Here is a 19,674-nt window from a genome sequence, read left to right as displayed (position 1 = left end):
TTATTTTAGGTAGTTTTTTTTTTTTTAATGTTTATTTGTTTTGAGAGAGAGAGAAACGGAATACATGCACACAAGTGGGGATGGGACAGAGGGAGAGGGAGAGAGAGAATTACAAGCAGCCTCTATGCTGTCACCACAGAGCCTCATGTGGGCCTTGATCTCATAAACCGTGAGATCATGATCTGAGCCAGAATCAAGAGTTGGTGGCTTAACCGACTGAGCCACCCTGACAACCAGGTTTGGTTTTTTTTTTTAATTATAAATGTAAATTATCATGGTAAAAACAATTTTAATAATAATATTATAAAATGGAAGGAAATACCTGTCCCTCACCCACTAACCACCTATCACTAGTCCCTAAGGTGATCAAAATTGTATGGCATTCTAGAAAATTTCTCTATTATACAAATACCTAATTTTCCTTTTCTTTATCTTTATTTTGTTGTTTATTTATTTATTTTAGGAGGCGAGGGAGGGGCAGAAATAGAGGGAGAGACAGAATCCCAAGCAGGCTCTGCACTGTCAGGGCAGAGCTCTAAGCAGAGCTCAAACCCATGAACCGTGACATCATGACCTGAGCCAAAATGAAGAGTCAGACACTTAACAAACTGAGCCACCCAGGCACCCCTTCTTTTCTTTATTTTTAAAGAATTGATATATTGTGCATATTGTCCCCCAACTTACTTTTTTACTTAATAATATTCTTAGCATCTTTCCATTTCAGCACAGACATTTTTTTAGCAGCTGCATAATAGCCCATAAAATGGATGCACTATGATTTATTTAACCATTTTCCTGCTAATGGACATTTATGTTACATTCATGGCTGTATTTCGGCTTTGTCATGAACATTCCTGAGCACATAGTTTAGTATACTTTTGCGAGTATATCGGTAAGCTAAATTCTTAGAAGTGAAATTGTTTGCTCAACGAGTATATGCACGTAACTTTGGATGGATACTGACAAAGTGACCTCTGGGAAGGCTGTACCAATTTACATTCATATCAACAGCACCAAGAATGCCAGTTTCCCGGACACTTGGTCACCAATGGTTATTGAAACATTACATCTTGGCTCATCTGACAAATGAAAATGGTATGCCATTGTTTTTATTTGCATCTTAAAATTAAAATTGACACTGAGCATCTTTTAATATTTAGCCATTTCTATTTAATTTCTGTGAATTTAAAATCTGTTCTTTCTACACACATGAAAATATGAGTGGTTAGATTACTTCATGCCGTATTTTCCCATTTTGCGCAGCTAACGTTGGTCCTGTAATATGATACAAGTAGATTTATTATTCATTGAATCGCAGAATGTTAGAGCTGACAAAACTCTTGAGATCACGCCATGATACGTTTTCATTTACAGATGGAGAAACTGACTTCTAGGGAAGCAAAATTAATGGTCCAAGATTGGAGAGCGGGTCAGCACCAGAACACATGCTGTCTGAGGTATTACTTAGGGTTTGTATTCTGCTGTGTACTATATCAAGAGGTCGATCATAGAGATTTAAACCACTCATTGTAATCTATTAATATCCTGAAGAGTTTCTTATGACTGTAACCACCAACCCAATGAGCCAGCATCTCCATCCAATTTTTCACTTAATGGTGTGTTTTGCCACCGTTCAGCAATCTGGAGACTGGCTCTCTGTGCATTGTGCTAAACCTGTTTAAGCGCAGCAGTAAAACTTTCTGCATGTCAGTGGCCAGCTCACGGAATGGGAGCTCCTTATGCTCAGTCAAAGCCAACTCAAGATAAATCGAGTGAGAAAAATCAATAGTCTCACTGCCATTTCTTACAGTTTTCATGAATTGTTTAACATAATGAAATAGTCACAGGAACAAAACATTCTAACACTCCCTGATGTGTTCTTCTCTTTGTAGAGCTATCCCAAATTCTTCATAAAATTATACCCACTTAATTTCCATCTTGGATTTAGAAATTCATTTTTTTTGTATCCCTCATGAGACTTTTAAATAATGACCAAAAGCTGAGTTTATCATTAGGAGAATTTTAAGAAGAGATTTGTTCTGTCACAGACTTTAACCCAAGGAACCCTAAGGACATGGGTCCCAGCCTTCACTGTTCCCACTATACCACCGTAGGGTTTTTCCCAGGCTGAAGAAATAAAAATTTTGATTATCCTTATAATTTAGATACATCTTGGTCTTCTCTTCTTAAACTAAATTTAAAAAAATGTAAAGAACCTATAATCTATCAGCTATGAAGTTATTGCTATAATTTTCAAATTGATGGAAAAGACATGATCTTGAAGAAAAGAATGGAACAAGACAAAAACAACAGGCAATTTGATACTTAAGCTACATATTACCAAGTCATCCTTATCAGGAAGCAAAAAAAGTGAGGTTTTAATATAGAAAAAAGAAATAAAATATGTGTGCACTTTAAATAGTGTAATTAATAGAAAATGCTTCAGTATGTGGTCTCACTTTTTTTTTTCCAGTCAAACGTGTGCAGCTTAACCACAGTTTGGCTGGGAATTTGTGGTGAGGGGCCTACATGCACTATTTCTGTTTTTGAGAGAGTTGTTTTATTTTTTCTCCCTTTTTCATTTCCAGGTTATGTTCAGTTAATTATTGAAATGCTGAACATTCTGTCCTAATACTTGAGATTGCTTGACTTGTGTGGGGCAAAGGGAAGCATAATGGATACAAGGGAAATTCTCTCAGTCCTGTTTTATTGACCTTCTCTCCAAGTACATTCATAAGAAATTGTGCTAAATAAATTGAAGTGTGCCTTTGGTTTCAGCTAAATGCATTTTGGAGCTAGCTTTTTAAATACTAATAAAAAGAGTCTGGCTTTCAGAAGTTAACTTTCTATGAAAATAATGGCAAATATGGGATATTTTTGAACACATATGCGAGAGAGCTGATTTCTCATGAAAAAGCTAAGGCTGATGCTGGATGAAGCAAGGGGGTCAGGCACCACTATCCAGGGGTTCTTCTTATGGATAGAACAAAGATTCAAGAGTTGACCGGGGAGCTGTGGTAATGAAGAGTGGTTCCACCTACTAAAATATTTAAGAAAAAGTTGAAGAAATATTCCTTTTAGTTGCCCCCCCCCCCCCAAACAAACCTGGGAAGCTGACAACTGAAACCTATCACTGATTGAAGACAATGGGGATACTCAAAATAGTGGTAGCTTTGAACACTAAACCATGAATAGGGGGAAAGCCAGAAGGGAATTATTTACTGTCAGGTAAGTCAAGGCAAGTGAGGGGTCAGGTAGGACTGCCAGGGGAAACTCACTAAGGGAAATGTGTGTTCTTCTTGCTGTTGTAAGCTTTCTTTTCTTTTTTAAAGACAGAGGTACAGGGGAAGAGTACTATTACTTAGGGGGAATTGTATACAAGTTTGTTCTTAAATTTTTTTTTGATCAATAATTATCCACTTAAAAAGTATACTGTGGTCAAATTAAAAAACAGTGTGCTAACAGTGTGTTGCACATGGTGATGGTGAAATCAACCAGGCTGAGACCGACTATGGGTTGCATCACAGTGGCCCCAACTGGCAAGGTGTGGACTGGTGGGGACAGCTAAGGATGGATCAAAAGTGACAGTCAAAGGATGCTTGGTGGCTTAGTCGGTTACGCATCTGACTCTTGATTTTTGGCTCAGGTCATGATTCCATGGTTTGTGAGGTGAATCCCTGCATCAGGCTCTGCACTATCAGTGCAGAGCCTGCTTGGGATTCTGTCTCTCTCTCTCTACCCCTCCCCTGCTTGTGTTTGCTCTCTTTCTTTCTAAAAATAAATAAACTTAAAAAAAGAAGTGACAGCCAAAAGTGATTTTTGCATTGAGAAAGCATTTGACAAAATACAGCATCCTTTCTTGATAAAAACACTTAAGAAAGTAGGGATAGAAGGATCATACCTCAAGTTCATAAAAGCCATATATGAACCACCCAATGCTAATATCATCCTCAATGGGGAAAAACAGAGCTTTACCCCTAAGGTCAGGAACAAGACAGGGATGTCCACTCTTGCCACTGTTATTCAACATAGTATTGGAAGTCTTACCCTCAGCAATCAGACAACACAAAGAAATAAAAGACATCCAAATTGTCCAGGAGGAGGTCAAACTTTCACTCTTCACAGATGATACGATATTCTATATGTAAAACCCAAAAGATTCCACCAAAAAACTGCTAAAACTGATCCATGAATTCAGCAAAGTTGCAGGATGTAAAATCAGTGCACAGAAATCGGTTGTATTCCTATACACCAACAATGAAGTGACAGAAAGAGAAATCGAGGAATTGATCCCATTTACAATTGCACCAAAACCCATGAAATACCTAGGAATAAATCTAACCAAAGAGGTGAAAAATCTATGCACTGAAAACCATAGAAAGCTTATGAAAGAAACTGAAGAAGACACACACAAAAAATGGAAAGATTCCATGCTCCTGGATAGGAAGAACAAATATTGTTAAAACGTCAATACTACCCAAAGCAATCTACATATTCATTTCAATCCCTATCAAAATAACACCAACATTCTTCACAGAGCTAGAAAAAACAATCCTAAAATTTGTATGGAACCAGAAAAGACCCCAAATAGTCAAAGAAATCTTGAAAAAGAAAACCAAAGCAGGAGGCGTCACAATCCCAGACTTCAAGCTGTATTACAAAGCTGTAATCATCAAGACAGTATGGTACTGGCACAAAAACAGACACTCAGATCAATGGAACAGAATAGAGAAACCAGAAATGGACCCACAAATGTATGGCCAAGTAATCTTTGACAAAGCAGGAGAGAATATCCACTGGAATAAAGACAGTCTCTTCGGCAAGTGGTGCTGGGAAAACTGGACAGTGACACACAGAAGAATGAACCTGGACCACTTTCTCACACCGTACACAAAAATAAACTCAAAATGGATGAAAGACCTAAATGTAAGACAGAAAGTCATCAAAATCCTCAAGGAGAAAGCAGGCAAAAACCTCTTTGACCTTGCCCGCAGCAACTTCTTACTCAACACATCTCTGGAGGCAAGGGAAACAAAAGCAAAAATGAACCATTGGGACCTCATCAAAATAAAAACTTTCTGCACAGTGAAGGAAATACTAAGAAAAATTAAAAGACAAATGATGGAATGGGAGAAGATATTTGCAAATGACATATCAGATAAAGGGTTAGTATCCAAAATCTATAAAGAACTTATCAAATTCAACATCCAAAACCAAATAATCCAGTGAAGAAATAGGCAAAAGACATGAATAGACACTTCTCCAAAGACGATATCCAGATGGCCAACCAACACATGAAAAAATGCTTAACATCACTCATCATCAAGGAAATACAAATCAAAAAGACATTGAGATACCACCTCACATCTGTCAGGATGGCTAACATTAACAACTCAGGCAACAACAGATGTTGACGAGGATGTGGAGAAAGAGGATCTCTTTTACTGCTGGTGAGAATGCAAACTGGTGCAGCCATTGTGGAAAACAGTATGGAGGTTCCTCGGAAAATTAAAAATGGAGCTAACCCCACAACCCAGCAATTGCACTACTAGGTATTTACCCAAGGGATACAGGTATGCTGTTTTGAAGGGACACATGCACCCTAATGCTTATAACAGCACTATAAACAATAGCCAAAGTATGGAAAGAGCCCAGATTTCCATCGATGGATGAATGGATAAAGAAGATGTGGTATATATATACAATGGAGTATTACTCGGCCATCAAAAAGAATGAAATCTTGCCATTTGCAACTACATGGATGGAACTGGAGGGTATTATGCTAAGTGAAATTAGTCATAGAAAGACAAATATCATATGACTTCATTCATATGAGGACTTTAAGAGAAAAAACAGATGAACATAAGGTAAAGGAAGCAAAAATAATATAAAAACAGGGAGGGGGACAAAACACAAGAGACTCTTAAATATGGAGAACAGAGGGTTACTGGAGGGGTTGTGGGACGGGGGATGGGCTAAGTGGGTAAGGGGCATTAAGGAATCTACTCCTGAAATCATTGTTGTACTATATGCTAACTAACTTGGATATAAATTAAATAACATCTTTTAAAAAGTGATTCTGGGGGCGCCTGGGTGGCGCAGTCGGTTAAGCGTCCGACTTCAGCCAGGTCATGATCTCGCGGTCCGTGAGTTCGAGCCCCGCGTCAGGCTCTGGGCTGATGGCTCAGAGCCTGGAGCCTGTTTCCGATTCTGTGTCTCCCTCTCTCTCTGACCCTCCCCCCGTTCATGCTCTGTCTCTCTCTGTCCCAAAAATAAATAAACGTTGAAAAAAAAAAAAAGTGATTCTGCATTTTTTTTTTTCCTGATTTCAAAGCTTATGCTCTTTCTTAACCATATGACTCTGTGTGGAGGAGTGGGTGGGAGTGGGTGTATGTGTGTATGTGCAAATATACTTAGGAAGTTGAAGCAAGGGAGGTTTATATGCATCTTTTTTTTTTTTTACCTTTTATTTATTTTTGAGAGACAGAGTGCAAGCAGGGGAGGGGCAGAGACAGAGGGGGAGACACAGAATTAGAAGCAGGCTCCAGGCTCCGAGCTGTCAGCACAGAACCCAATCCAGGGCTCAAACCCACCGTGAGATCATGACCTGAGCCAAAGTTGGACACTTAACCGACTGAACCACCCAGGTGCCCCATGTACACACCTTTAATCATGAAGGAAAGTTTAGTAAAGAGGTTAGGTGTGAGAAGAGGCTTGAAGTATAGACAGGCTTTTTTTTTTAATTAAAAAAATATTTTTTAATGTTTATTTATTTTTGAGAGTGAGCAAACGGGAAGGGGCAGAAAGAGGGAGACACAGAATCCAAAGCAGACTCCAGGCTCTGAGCTGTCAGCACAGAACCCACTGCAGGGTCAAACTCACAATCCGCAACAGCCGAAGTCAGATGCTTAACCGACTAAGCCACCCTGGCGCCCCCCTTCCTGTTTTTTTTTTTTTCAATTTAAATTGTAATTATTGTTTTAAAACAATTATTTTTCTTATAAAAATAGTACATGTTCTTTGCAGAAAAAAATGGACATAATTTAATAGTAAAAAGAAAAAAACCCAACCAGAACTGTGCCACCAAGAGAAATCTCCTTTTAACAACTTGGTGTATATCTTTTAAAACCTAATTTCCTTTTTCTAGATAGGTTGATGGGTAAATAAATGGAGAGAGAGAGAAAGAGAAAGACAGAGAGAGAGAGAGAGAGAGAGAGAGAGAGACACGAATGAGCATGATTTTATCAATGTACTGATGTATTCTTATTTGTTTGTTTGCTCAGCCGACATTACATTATGGAAGTAGTTCACAGATTTTATGGGTGGACAGGGCAGAGATATTTTCAGCAAAGTAATAGTTTAACAAGATCATGGATTCAGAAAAGATTGCGAGGTACAACAACTACTTGTTGTGCACTTCGGGTTCACGTTTAAGGTGAGGGAGACTTTGGAGCTAGATTTGCAGGACCTGAGAGTATCGGACTGGAGAGTATGGACTTTATTTGGTAGAAAAGGTGAAACCATTTAACCATTTTTGAACATTCCGACACTCTGCTTTAGAAAGGTTAATTTGGGGATCATATACTGGATGGGCAGGAATATGAGATGCAAAGATGAAAGCTTGTTAGAGGACTCTGTTCCAGGAGAGAAGAACTGAGAACTAAAACCTGGAGGTGACAGTAAGAAGACAAAAGAAGAGCCACAGAAAAGGAAGAATTAATGGGGTAGTGGGGTAACCTACCCCTGTGTGTGTGGTGGGGACGGAAAAAAGCAAAGATGGATGAGGGCTGCCAGTGGTGAGCTGTCAATAGTCATGGGGTCAGGGGAGAAAGAGCTGACCCCAGGAGCAAGATGACTACGTGTCAGCTTTGGGAGGTCAGTGAGACATCCAAAGTAGAAGTGTCTATCAGGCAATCACACACGTGAATGTGGGGTAAAACGGCACATGTCTTTCAGTTACCCATTAAAAGCTCCTCAAAGCCAAGGGTGGGCAATGCATTAAAACTTTAGTTGGATTCTTCCATTTTTGTTGAGCTTCTAAAAAGCCATCTCTTGAACAGTGTCGCCACCATCCATATAATCTGCTTAATGTAGTGACCATTGGTCCTGTTTAACTTAGCTCTGCAATCACACATGATTTTGGACTATAATTTCTAGACCATAATTTCATTCCGAGTTTCCTTTTTTGGAATAAGTTGATTAATTTTGTTCTTTTTGTAAATAGTGAAGTGACTGAATCCCAACTGTATACGTAAATGAGAAGGAACTGACATCTTTTGAACAAAAAAGGAGTATGAGGAATCACTTTGTCTGGTTTGAGAGCCAGATGGTCCACTTTTGGCACTGATCATGTCCACTTCTCACTCTTCCTATTATAACATACCTCAGCTAACTGTTTATGAAAATGACAAGAATCTTATTCCAAGTTACTGAAAAGATTTCATGCTATGAACCCAATGCTCAATGAACCATTGTAAGATTTGAGACTATATTGGTGTCAATCAGGAAGATTGCATTAACTCTTTGAAGGCCTTCAAATTTGAATTAGCAGATGACAAGCTGTAAAATGCATTCATGGTATCTCTGAAACATGATTCTTCTTAAAGGTCTTGTTTTCAGGGCCATTGGCTGTGTGTACTCCACTGAAAGAGTACACAAAATCTAGAGGCCAGACTTAGACCTTCTGATAATTCTTAAGACCCAACTTTATACCCCCAAAGTTTCTTGATTCTGTCCATGCTTCACATTGCTTCACATTGCTACTGCTCTGAGATTCAATTCAATTCAATCCTCTTGACGCTGCTTGACCTAGACTATTGCAATAGCTCAACTGGCCTGTCTGCCTCTAGTCTCATCTCCAATCCATCCTTCTTGCTGTCAGCATGGTCTTTCTAAAACACAGCTCTGAATATGACACTTCCCTACTCAGAAATCTTTCAACATTTTTTACAATAGCTAATATATGGAAGCAACCTAAGTGTCCAGTGATAGACAGATGAATGGATAAGGAAGATGTAGTGTATCTACATAAAGGAATATTACACAGCCAAAAAAAGTCAATGAAATTTTGCCCTTCATGACAACTGGATGGACCTAGAGTGTATTATGCTAAGTGAGATAAGCCAGAGAAAGGCAAGTACCATATGACTTATTATTGTAATAATTTTGTATGATGACAGATGATAACTACACATATTATGATGAACATTTTGTAAAGTATATAATTGTTGAATCAGTTATATACCTGAAACTAATAGAATATTGTATGGCAACTATATTTCAATTAAAAACAAACAAAAAACCCCAAAACTTGTCAACACTTGCATTGTTTATAGAGGAGAATGCAAACTCCTTAGTATACCAGAACAAAACCTGATCCACCCCGTCTTTAGTTACCTTTGCACAACCTCATCTGTAATCACTCTCTTTAACATTGTCCACACTTGTCATACCTCCATGCCTTTGCATGCATGAATTCTGTATTGGTGTCTTCTGCTTGGTGAACTCCTATTCATTCCTCAAAGTCCAGTTTGTATGTCAGTTCTTTGAATCTCTGTTTCTTCTTTCTCTCTTTATCTCTCCATGTTGGCTGAATAAATTCCTCTCTCATTTCTATTCACTTCATTCTAATGTACATCATGTTGTGGTATATGGTTAGTTATTACATGTTTTCTTCTCTGGCTAGGATATGAACTCCCCCAAGGGTAGCAACTGTGTTATATTTACCTCTCCACCTTTTCAGGAAACATAAAATAAAGACTGTTTAAGAAAAAGTGTTCTGGGGTTCCTGGGTGGCTCAGTTGGTTAAGCGTCCAACTTTGGCTCAGCTCATGATCTCACAGTTTGTGGGTCCAAGCCCTGCGTCAGACTCTGTGCTGACAGCTCAGAGCCTGGAGTCTGCTTCAGATTCTGTGTCTCCCTGTCTCTCTGCCCCTCCCCCACTCATACTATTTCTCTTTCATGAATAAATAAATACAAATATTTTTAAAAATTAAAAAAATTTTTTTGGGGCGCCTGGGTGGCGCAGTCGGTTAGGCGTCTGACTTCAGCCAGGTCACGATCTCGCGGTCCGTTGAGTTCGAGCCCCGAGTCAGGCTCTGGGCTGATGGCTCAGAGCCTGGAGCCTGTTTCCGATTCTGTGTCTCCCTCTCTCTCTGCCCCTCCCCCATTCATGCTCTGTTTCTCTCTGTCCCAAAAATAAATAAAAAACGTTGAAAAAAAAATTAAAAAAAATTTTTTTTTTTAATTTTTAAAAGTGTTCTGAGTCCATCTCAATCTCCAGTTTGGAGTTTGTTATTTATAAGGCAAATTGAACGGAAAAGAGAGGAGTTCTGTTTAACAGCAAGCACACATATTTATAACTCTCGCCCTTCTGTAATAAAACTGATATTTTATAGAATATTTAGAAAATGGGATGAAGGGAGTCCTGGGTGGCTCAGTCAGTTAAGCATCTGACTCTTGATTTCAGCTCAGTTTCATCTCATGGTTCATGAGTTTGAGCCCCTCATCAGGCTCCACACTAACAGTACAAAGCCTACTTGGGATTCTCTCTCTCTCCCTCTCTCTCTGTCCCTTCCCTGCTTGCACGCACTTTTCTCTCACTCAAAAAAAAAAAAAGAAAAAAAAAACTTTATTTTTTTTAATTTTTATTTTTTTAAATTTTTTTAATGTTTATTTCTTTATTTTTGAGAGAGAGAGAGAGAGAGCAGGGCAGGGGCCGAGAGAGAGGGAGACACAGAATCCGAAGCAGGCTCCAGGCTCTGAGCTGTCAGCACAGAGCCTGATGTGGGTGGGGCTCGAACTCATGAACTGAGATCATGACCAGAGCAGAAGTCAGAGGCTTAAGCAACTGAGCCACCCAGGTGCCCCTAAGGAATCAACTTGAAATACATGAAACATTTTTGTATTTTTGCTGAAACATGTGCAGAGTTCAAGGTGAGATCTGTGGCCGTCCTGGAGGTATGTCACATGGCTGTCCTGCTAGAAGAAGGGCAGTCAGCTGACAGCCTCCAGCTGCTGCACCTTTGGGACCCAACACAACGTTCACGCCAAAGCCACTCTCTCCATGGACTGTTCATCCTTATGGACCCGGCTAAGGCTTCCTCAGAGCAGACGTCGGACTGCAGTTTGAGGGTACTCTCACCCGGTTTTTCCTTCCTTCTGGTCTTCCACAGGGTCGCACCCTTGTTTGTTTCTCAAAAGGCTTTTCCAGCTTATGCCTGCTTCCCTTCCCTTTATTCCTCATGGAAGTGTGTCCCCCCCCCCCCCCCCCCCCCCCGGTAAATCTCCTGTACTCCTGAATCCATCTTGGCATCTGCCTCCCAGAGGACATAAACCGGCAGACCTACAGGATGAAAGAGGTTACCTAAGCTAAGAAGGAAGACAGAGAAATTCAGGTAGAGTGGACAGCATGGTGAGTTCAAGGGACTGGGGGCAGAGTGAGTGGAGGGGAAGCATGGTGTGGCATGACCTGGAGGCGGTGGGGGCGGCGCGGGGGGTCGGGGCTTTTCCTTGTAACAAAACCCATTAAAGGGGTTTAATCAGAGACGATGAGCAGATTTGCATTTTGAAAAGATTATTCTGGCTCCTTTGTAGCAAAAGCAACAGTTTGGAACAGTCTAAATGAGAGTTAATGGTAGACCAAACTAAGGTGGTGCGGGGGGGGGGGGGGGGCAGGGTGATGAAGATGTACAGCACATTTGAGAAATATTTATGGAAGACTTGGTCATGAGTCGGAAATACAGAGATGAGGGAGAAGGGGCATATGTGCTTTTTCAGTTTGGGCTGGCATGACTAGTTGGGCGGGAGAGCCATACATTGAACTTGGGAACTCGTGAAGGGAACTGAGTGTAGAGGGAGGAGTGTGTCCACATCCAGTGGACATGCTCGGGCACTAACGCTCAAGAAGGGAGGCGCGTAGGCATTTGACATGGGGACTGGGACGGGTGAGAGACAAGCGTGCAGGTGGAGGTGATCGCAGCTGAGGCTGTGGATGCAGAGGCCTGTGATCTAGGGGCCAGAGTCGGTCTCCGTGAAGGCCACGGAGCGACTAAGACATCAGTAGTGGCCCCCAGCCCCTCTGCTAGGGGGCTGTGGTGGAGCTGGAGGACGAGTCTCAGAGGAACGGAGGTTTCGTCCTGATACCTCCCTCGTGCCTTTTCATAGTTTGACAAAGCATGGACGAGTAGAGGTCTGAACACGGCAAGGAGAAACAGCAGGATCTCCTTCCTCCCGACACTGAGGTACGTGGAGTGCGGGAAACATGAACACGCATGTGCGCGTGCACACACGGAAAGAATTATTTTAAGAAATTGTTTCAATTGTAGGGGCTGCGGGCCTGAAATTTGTCGGGCAGAGATCTCAGGCAGGAGTTGATACAACAGTCTTGAGGCAGAATTTCTTCTTTGCCCAGGAACCTTAGTTTTGGCTCTTAAGATCTTTCAATGGAGTGAACGAAGCCCACCCGTATTATTAAGGATAATCTCTTTACTTCAAGTCAACCGATTGTAGATGTTCACCACGTCTACCTTGACAGCAACACCTAGATCGGTGTTTAGTTAAGTAGCTGGTGCTACAGCTGATCCAAGTTGACACAGAAAACTGACCACCGCAAAGACTGGAAACCATGGGCAGGGTGGGGTCCTGGGACCTTGAGGTTTCCATGAAGACCAATGGAAGGAAGTAACATCCTGCTCCGTGTGAAGACTCAGGGAGCCTGCTGGTTTTGGACTGGCCTTTCCAGAAGGTCTAGAGGAACTATTTGTGAACTCAGAGAAAACTGGGCTGAGAATGAAAACGAGCTGCAAGAGTGGCCTATGGCTGTGAACGAACAAGGCTCCCTCTTCTTCCTCATACCTGCAGGTGAGCCAGAGTCCAGCTTGGCCCTTCCTCTGGATGTAGGAGGTCAAGTACGTTGGACATGGCGGGTGCATAAGGCCCAGTTCTGGGCCATCCTCAGCTCCCACTGTCCTGGCCATTTCCATTAGGTTGTGCTCTTATAATTCTGCAATCCTTAGTTCCCAGCACAGATGGCTGTGTTTTAATAGTGGCTTTCTAAACAGTTTAACTATTGCCAACTCTGCTATGATTCAGAAAGGAAATGGCTTTCAGGAGTGTGGAAACCAATCAGTCTAAGCAGGAACTGCCACCTGTGGGAAAACATAAGTGAAACTTTCCAATATTCTTGGCAATATGAATATGTTTATACTTTGAAAGCACAAACTGCTGTAGAAGGAGTAGATACTTGCCCTGTGATTTCTCAAGTACTAAGTGTCACACAGAGCCACGAAGAGGGAATAAAAAAGTACTACTATTGTGTGACTTGGTACATGTTTCTTGTCTTTGGACCTCAGTTTTCTTCTCTGTAAACTGGGTGGAAGATAATTCCTGCCTGCCTTATTCCGGATTGTTACGAGGAGCAGGTCAAACGAACCGATACAATTAATTTATTAGGAGGGGTTAAGATGTCTGACTGATGCAAACTGTTGTGTGATTTTTTTTTATTATCATTCTCCTTACTTACAGAGAATCTAAATATGCAAGCTGGAATTTTAATGTGGCCTCCACACAAGGGCAAACAGTACAGTCGGGGGCAGTGCTTGGGTCTTTCCGTATTACATTTAATATTAAATAATTAAATATTAAAAATTGCTCATTATTGACTTACCCGTGTCTGATTACTTAATCAGTGTAATGTTTATTTAGACTTTCTCCCCACAGTCTGAGTCTCACCCGTTGGATTAAAGCCCAGGGTGGCCAGGCTCTTTGACAGAGGGCCACGCAGTGGTTTCTGATTGAGCCTCTGGGCCTCCCCCGCGCAAGCCTGCTCCTGTCTGCTGCAGACAAATTGCACTGCCTCGGGATATTGACCCTTTGCCTGCCGGCTCATTTTCTTCTCCCCTCTGCCAACAGAGGCTGAATTTGTCTCTCTTTCACTTCCAATTTGGGAGGCAGATTGCAGTCTTGGAAATCGGAATGATTTGCCCTCGTATACATGCATCCCACCGAACATTCACAGGAATTCAAACTGTGACGTGTTAATACGGTTTACGGTTTCATCAAAGCGCAGTTAGTTGAATTGTTGGCCAGCTTTAACTGGAGTTGCTAGTGCTCACACAACAGCAAAGCCCCGTGGGGCCCTCCCTGCTGGTACCTGGTCACCTGCATTGTCACATTGTGGCTACACAGTGTTATGAATCAGGTGGGCAAAAAGCTAGCATTTTACATCAGCCTGAATTTTTTTTCTCTTCTTATTGCTACTTATTTTATTTTATTTTTTCCTTTATTTATTGATTTTTTTAGCCCTGAATTTTATTTATCCATGGGGAAGTTGTGATTTTTAGGGCAGAGATTATTTTGAATTTTACCCTCCCAGTTTTGCAGGGAAAATTGATTGTGTTAGGTCAAAAATTTTTTGTCTTTGGAAATTAAGCTTTCTGCAAGCCCTAGGTAGATGACTATACTATTTGCAAATCACTGATATGTTAATTATATTCCATAGCCTTTACTGTGTGTAGTATTCAGGCTATGGGGTTCACAAAACTGTTTGCTTTAAAATGTGTATATTTCAAGTCCCGAATTAGAAAGAAGCTGCCTGGGTTTCAGTGGTTCTTACGGCACCTGCTGTCCTTTCTCCCCACATCCCAAGGCTTGCGGCTAGAGGCTAGCATGGTCTCTTCAATATGCAAACCTGATTCTCTTTGAAAACCCTTCATCACCTTCAGGCTCCTCCAGCCTTCTGGTCCTCCTTGTTGCCCACCCTCTGCTTCATTTTCCACCCTCCCCCACAGGCACTTGTGTTCCAGTCACGCCGAACAATTTGCAATTACAGAGGGATTTATGAGCTATCAGGGGCTATATCTGTGCCCCTGCACTTCCCTGCATCAGAAATGTCTTTCCCTCTGTGTTCTCTTCCTTATGTGTATTTCAAGATGAAACTCACATGTCTCATTACCCACCCGGTCCTGCCCCACCCTTCCTCGGGGCCCCCAAAGATCCTATCTATCACTGCACCCATGGCTGTTGTGATTGTTTATTTATCTAGTTTCTCCCTTTCAGACTGGAAGATTCCTCACACCTGGGACCGGCTTCCATCTCTGAACCCCGGCATCTGATACACTTTGTGATCGTTTATAAGCACTCAATAAATATTTCTTGAATAAATTGTTCCTATCTATTTTCTATATTTGTTCTAAAAGAGACATCTTTAGTTAATTTACGCTTAGCCTAGTTTCTTAGTTTACAGGTCTCAGCTCCTTGAAGTGTGGTCCCAGGACAGTAGCATCTGTATCAGCTGGCAGCTTGTTAGGAATGCAGTGTCCCACCCATCCCAGACCTGCGAATCAGAATCTGCATTCTAGTAAGATCTCCAGGTGAACAGTGCACCTTCCAGGTGCACCTTCAGGTTTGACAAGCACTGCCATAGGTAACTGAAGGTAATGCAATCTTGTTTCTTTTAAAATACTTCTAGAATTTAACCATTTTTCCCTGAAATAATAGTATACTATTCTAAGCAATTTTGTAAAAAGTTTTTAGCAAAACTCTAGTATGCTAAATTTAGGAGTAGTTTTTTTATGAAAAATATAAATTATCATTGGCATTTGATACGATTGCAGATATAGGAAATTTCTGTCTGTAAAAAGGACATGAGACCACATGGATGCATAAAGTATCACTCATAATCTGTTTCCTCGTAGGAGGGGCGTAAGGATGACCCCTGGTTGGAAAAGGAGGCTAGACAATTTGTCTTGAAATTTTATCTGTATGACAACACACTCTTTTGTTTAGATTATGTTACCAGGTTTTGCTTAGATCAAATTACCAAGTTAATTTGTCTAATGATACAAGTATCCACATTTTATATAGGTTCGAGGAAATGTCAGTTGTTCATAAAAGGAATGAGTTAACTTCCTTGCCAATCTTTTTCTGTAAGACCTCACATCCAATCCACCAGTAAATCCTCTAGGCATCACCTCTGGAAGGTACCCAGGACCTGACTGCATCTCACCACTTTTGTGTACTGCTCTTTTTTTTTTTTTAAGTGAATTCTACAACCTATGTGGGGCTTGAACACATGAACCCCAAGATATCAAGAGTCACGGGCTCTCCCGACTAAACCAGTCAGGCGCCCCTTCCCAATACTGTTCTAATCTAAGCCACCTTCATTTCTTGCCGTAACTGTTACAAGAGCCTCCTATCCATTTTCCTGTTTCCACCTACCACCCAACAGTCTATTCTCCACTCAGTTGTCAGATCATGCCGTCCTCTGCGCCAGATCCTCTGATGGCTGCTAATCTCAATCTGCAGGACATTCAAGTCCTCGTTATGCCCGGCAAGAACCCCCCATCCTCTCTAACTTCATCTTTTCTTGCTTACTTGTTCCATTTCACTTTTGTGCTCCTGCACATAGGCCTCCTGGCTGTTGTTTCTCAAGCCCAGTCACCAAGGCTTCTGCCTCAGGGCTTTTGCACATATCCTTTCCACTGCTGAGAAACTTTCCAAATGGCTTTGTGTCTGCTTTCTTTGGGTTTTTTTCTCAAATGGTAGAGTCCTTCCCTGACCACATAACCCTTCCATCTTTCCCACCCACTGTCACTTTCTATCTCCTTATCCTACTTAGTTTCATCTTGGTACTTTTCGCCATTCCTTACTATAGTACATATTTATCATTTTACCTATTTTCGTTTCTTCCCACTAAAATTCAAACTCTGTAAGGTAGAGGATTTGTTTTGTTCACTGCTACATCCTAGTCACCAGAACAGGCTAGCATATAGTAATTGCATAGAAAATACTGGTTCTATGATGGAATGAATGACAGCACAAAAAGCAGGCATCAAGGGGTGCCATTGATAAAGATTATTGGAGAGTGGCTCAAGTCCATTGTCATTACATCTGATGTTACCTACACATGCTCAACTCTTTCTTTGTAAAATTGAGTGCCAGACTTGCTAATAAACTGCAACATTGTCAGATTAATAGATCTTTCTTTCCTTACCAATGTTGGTATAATACTCAGAAGACAACATGTTAGAAGCAAGAAGAAGAGAGAGCAGAAAGTTCTTAGTCATTATTGTTTATTCTCTATTATGATTATATCCTCTTTGTTTATTCCCTTTCTCCTTTTCCTTTTTAGACTTTGAAGTCTGTGCCACTTTAAACTGATGGAATAATTGTTTCCAATGTGAAGGGTTTTTTTTTTAAATTTTTATTTATTTTGAGAGAGAGAGCATGATCAGGGTACAGGCAGAGAGAGAGAACCCTAAGCAGCCTCTGAGCTGTCAGCACAGAGCCCAACACGGGGCTCAGTACCACGAACCATGAGATCATGACACGAGCTGAAATCAAGAGTTGGACGTTTAACTGACTGAGCCACCCAGGTGCCCCAAAGTGAAGGTTTTTTAAGTGACCCAGGTATAACTCCAAGCCGTTAGCCTAAACCAGGGGGCAGCAAAGGCTTTCTGAAAAAGACCAGTTGGTAAATATTTCAGGCTTTGCATTCAGGCTTTGCAGGCAACGTGTGGTCTTTGTTGTAACTGTCCAGCCATTGTCGTGTGGAAGCAGACGATATCTAAATATGTGTGTGGCTGTGTTGTGACAAAAGTTTACAAAAGCAGGCCTGCTGCATATGGCACATGGGCCATGGTTAGCTGACCCCTGGCCTAACCTAAAGTCATATATTTCTAGACTGTAAGTCCTTGAGGGCAGGAATGGTGTCTAACACATGTACTAGGTACAGAAGACTATCTGTTGAATATGGAAATAAATATATAAAGCCTAAAACAAATCCATGGGTAATTTTATATGGATGCTAGTCACAGGTAGAGTGCTTGGTGCTTTATCCTTCCACGGTCCAAGGATCTGGGCTTCTGACCGTGAGGAACCTGTAGCAAGGGACACTTTGTATCATCACTTCTAAGACATACATACAGTTAAGGTTCTTTCAGGTCAGGGTATGTCTTACAGAGATAGCAGAAGCACGTTTCCTTTTTAATGGTAAATAAAATAATAGTGGGTCTCGCAACTTATGTGTGATGAGCTGATATGAAATTTGAAGCCACAAGGTATTTCTCACTTGGATTCTCAGGTCAAAGAGTGGCCAAAGAACATATTCACCCAAGTAAGAATGTAAACTTATGTTGTTTCTGATGTAACACGTGCAAGGGCTCATGAAGCTAATAGTACCTGTATCTTAAGTGCAAGGCTATTGTTGGCTTTAACTTTCAAACAATGTGAACATTCATGGTGAATTAATAGACAATAAAAAACCAAGTAGCTTTTCATGTTTGGGATGATAATGGCTTTCAGAATTGTTTTCTAAGTCATATTTTCTTTATCCTGGATAATTAAGAATCTGATGATACTGAAATTATCAGTGATAGTGCAATTTTTGATGGTTAGATTCTTTTTGATGCTTTGAAAGCAGTTATATGAAAAGCAAAGAGGAAGATTTTCATACAAATCAGAGCATGTATTCCTTTTTCAAGGGGAAAGATAGACCATTAGTACTGCTTTTCAAATTATTTATGTTTTCAAGTATATGTCGGTCATAAGAAAAGCAATTAAATATTTTGTTCAATCCAAGAAACATTTACTGACTATCTATTTTGAGTAGATATTGAGTTAAAAGAAGCTAAAGCGATGAGCAGGCTTAGGTCCCTGGTGGAGAGCTTGACCACCCAAAACTTCATGGCAGAAGAAACAGGCATTCGGTAGACTTTCCATTCCTTTTTAATGCACTGGAGCCACGTGATGGCACAGTACTCCTGATGTGTGTTTTGTTTATGCTGGGAGATTTGTGACTGAAATTTTGTAAGTCCTGTTTTCTCTCTGAGAGCACAGCAATTCACTACAAAGGAAGTAAGGAGAGAGAACAGAAAGGAAAGATCACTGCCTTGGGCATCTGGGCCGGGACCTGGATCACAGCTCCCTTAAGCCCCTGACCATGGGTGGATAAGTAGCCAATTTACTTTACTCTGATCAAGGAAGTACATGTCTGAAATTGTCCAGGCAAAGATGTAGAGCACGATTCAGCAACCTGGAGACCAAGTACTAGCTGGTTTGGGGAGCACAGTAATCTGGTTGAAGGGTAGTTGGCAACACAGTGGGGAATGTGAAGATGGGCAGTGAGGAAAAGTGAGAGCCTTCCTTGCTGCCTTCTCTCTCCTGTGACCTTCCATCTCTAGGAGCCTCAGGGTTTCTCTGGATGTACTCAGATATACAAGTGGCAGAGGTGCCCCTCACCACGTTTTGCAAAGCCACTGTCCTTTCCTTCTGCCACATCCACACTCCTAACCAAGAGCTGAAGGAAGCCTTGACCACCTGTGCCACTGAAGTCATAGACTCCTGTGTAGGCATGGATGGGATGACAGGACCTACTTGCCATCCCCGACCTCTTGAGAAATCCCCAATGGAGAGATCGTAGGGACACCATGTGTCTTTATTTTGCTTGGAGAGCTCAGAAGCACACGTACATGATTAATAACAAGTATTTTACTAACTGAATACAAAAGAAGCAGGCTTTGAGTTTCCCTATTCCCCTGTAATTATAATGAATTGTGTTCAAACACATAAAAATATCTGTAGTCCCAATTTTCCCTGAAGTCCCTTCCTTAAGATTAAAACAGTGCTTACCCACCGTTGTGCTTTGGATCCTTTCTCGTATCTTCACATCTGTTA

General features: G+C 41.1%; 1 long non-coding RNA gene across 18 annotated transcripts in view; it reads left to right on the top strand.

Moving 5' to 3' along the window:
* The window catches only part of LOC125155337 (uncharacterized), a 93,917-nt gene extending 78,755 nt beyond the window's left edge, over positions 1-15,162 (top strand). For 7 of the 18 annotated variants that reach the window (XR_007148160.1, XR_007148149.1, XR_007148151.1 and 4 more), the window contains 4 exons: positions 1,375-1,457; positions 10,928-11,413; positions 12,166-12,242; positions 12,327-13,317. This is a non-coding gene — a long non-coding RNA (uncharacterized LOC125155337). Of the gene's footprint in view, positions 1-1,011; positions 1,096-1,374; positions 1,458-10,927; positions 11,414-12,165; positions 13,318-15,057 lie in introns of those variants that run through there. The other 11 variants (XR_007148164.1, XR_007148159.1, XR_007148153.1 and 8 more) reach the window with 10 other exon arrangements.
* The last annotated feature ends 4,512 nt before the right edge of the window (positions 15,163-19,674 follow it).

This window comes from Prionailurus viverrinus, chromosome F1 (genome assembly GCF_022837055.1).
Source record: "Prionailurus viverrinus isolate Anna chromosome F1, UM_Priviv_1.0, whole genome shotgun sequence".
Lineage (NCBI taxonomy): Eukaryota > Metazoa > Chordata > Mammalia > Carnivora > Felidae > Prionailurus > Prionailurus viverrinus.
The sequence above is the reverse complement of the archived record's forward strand: the minus strand, read 5'-3'. Positions and strand labels throughout refer to the sequence as shown.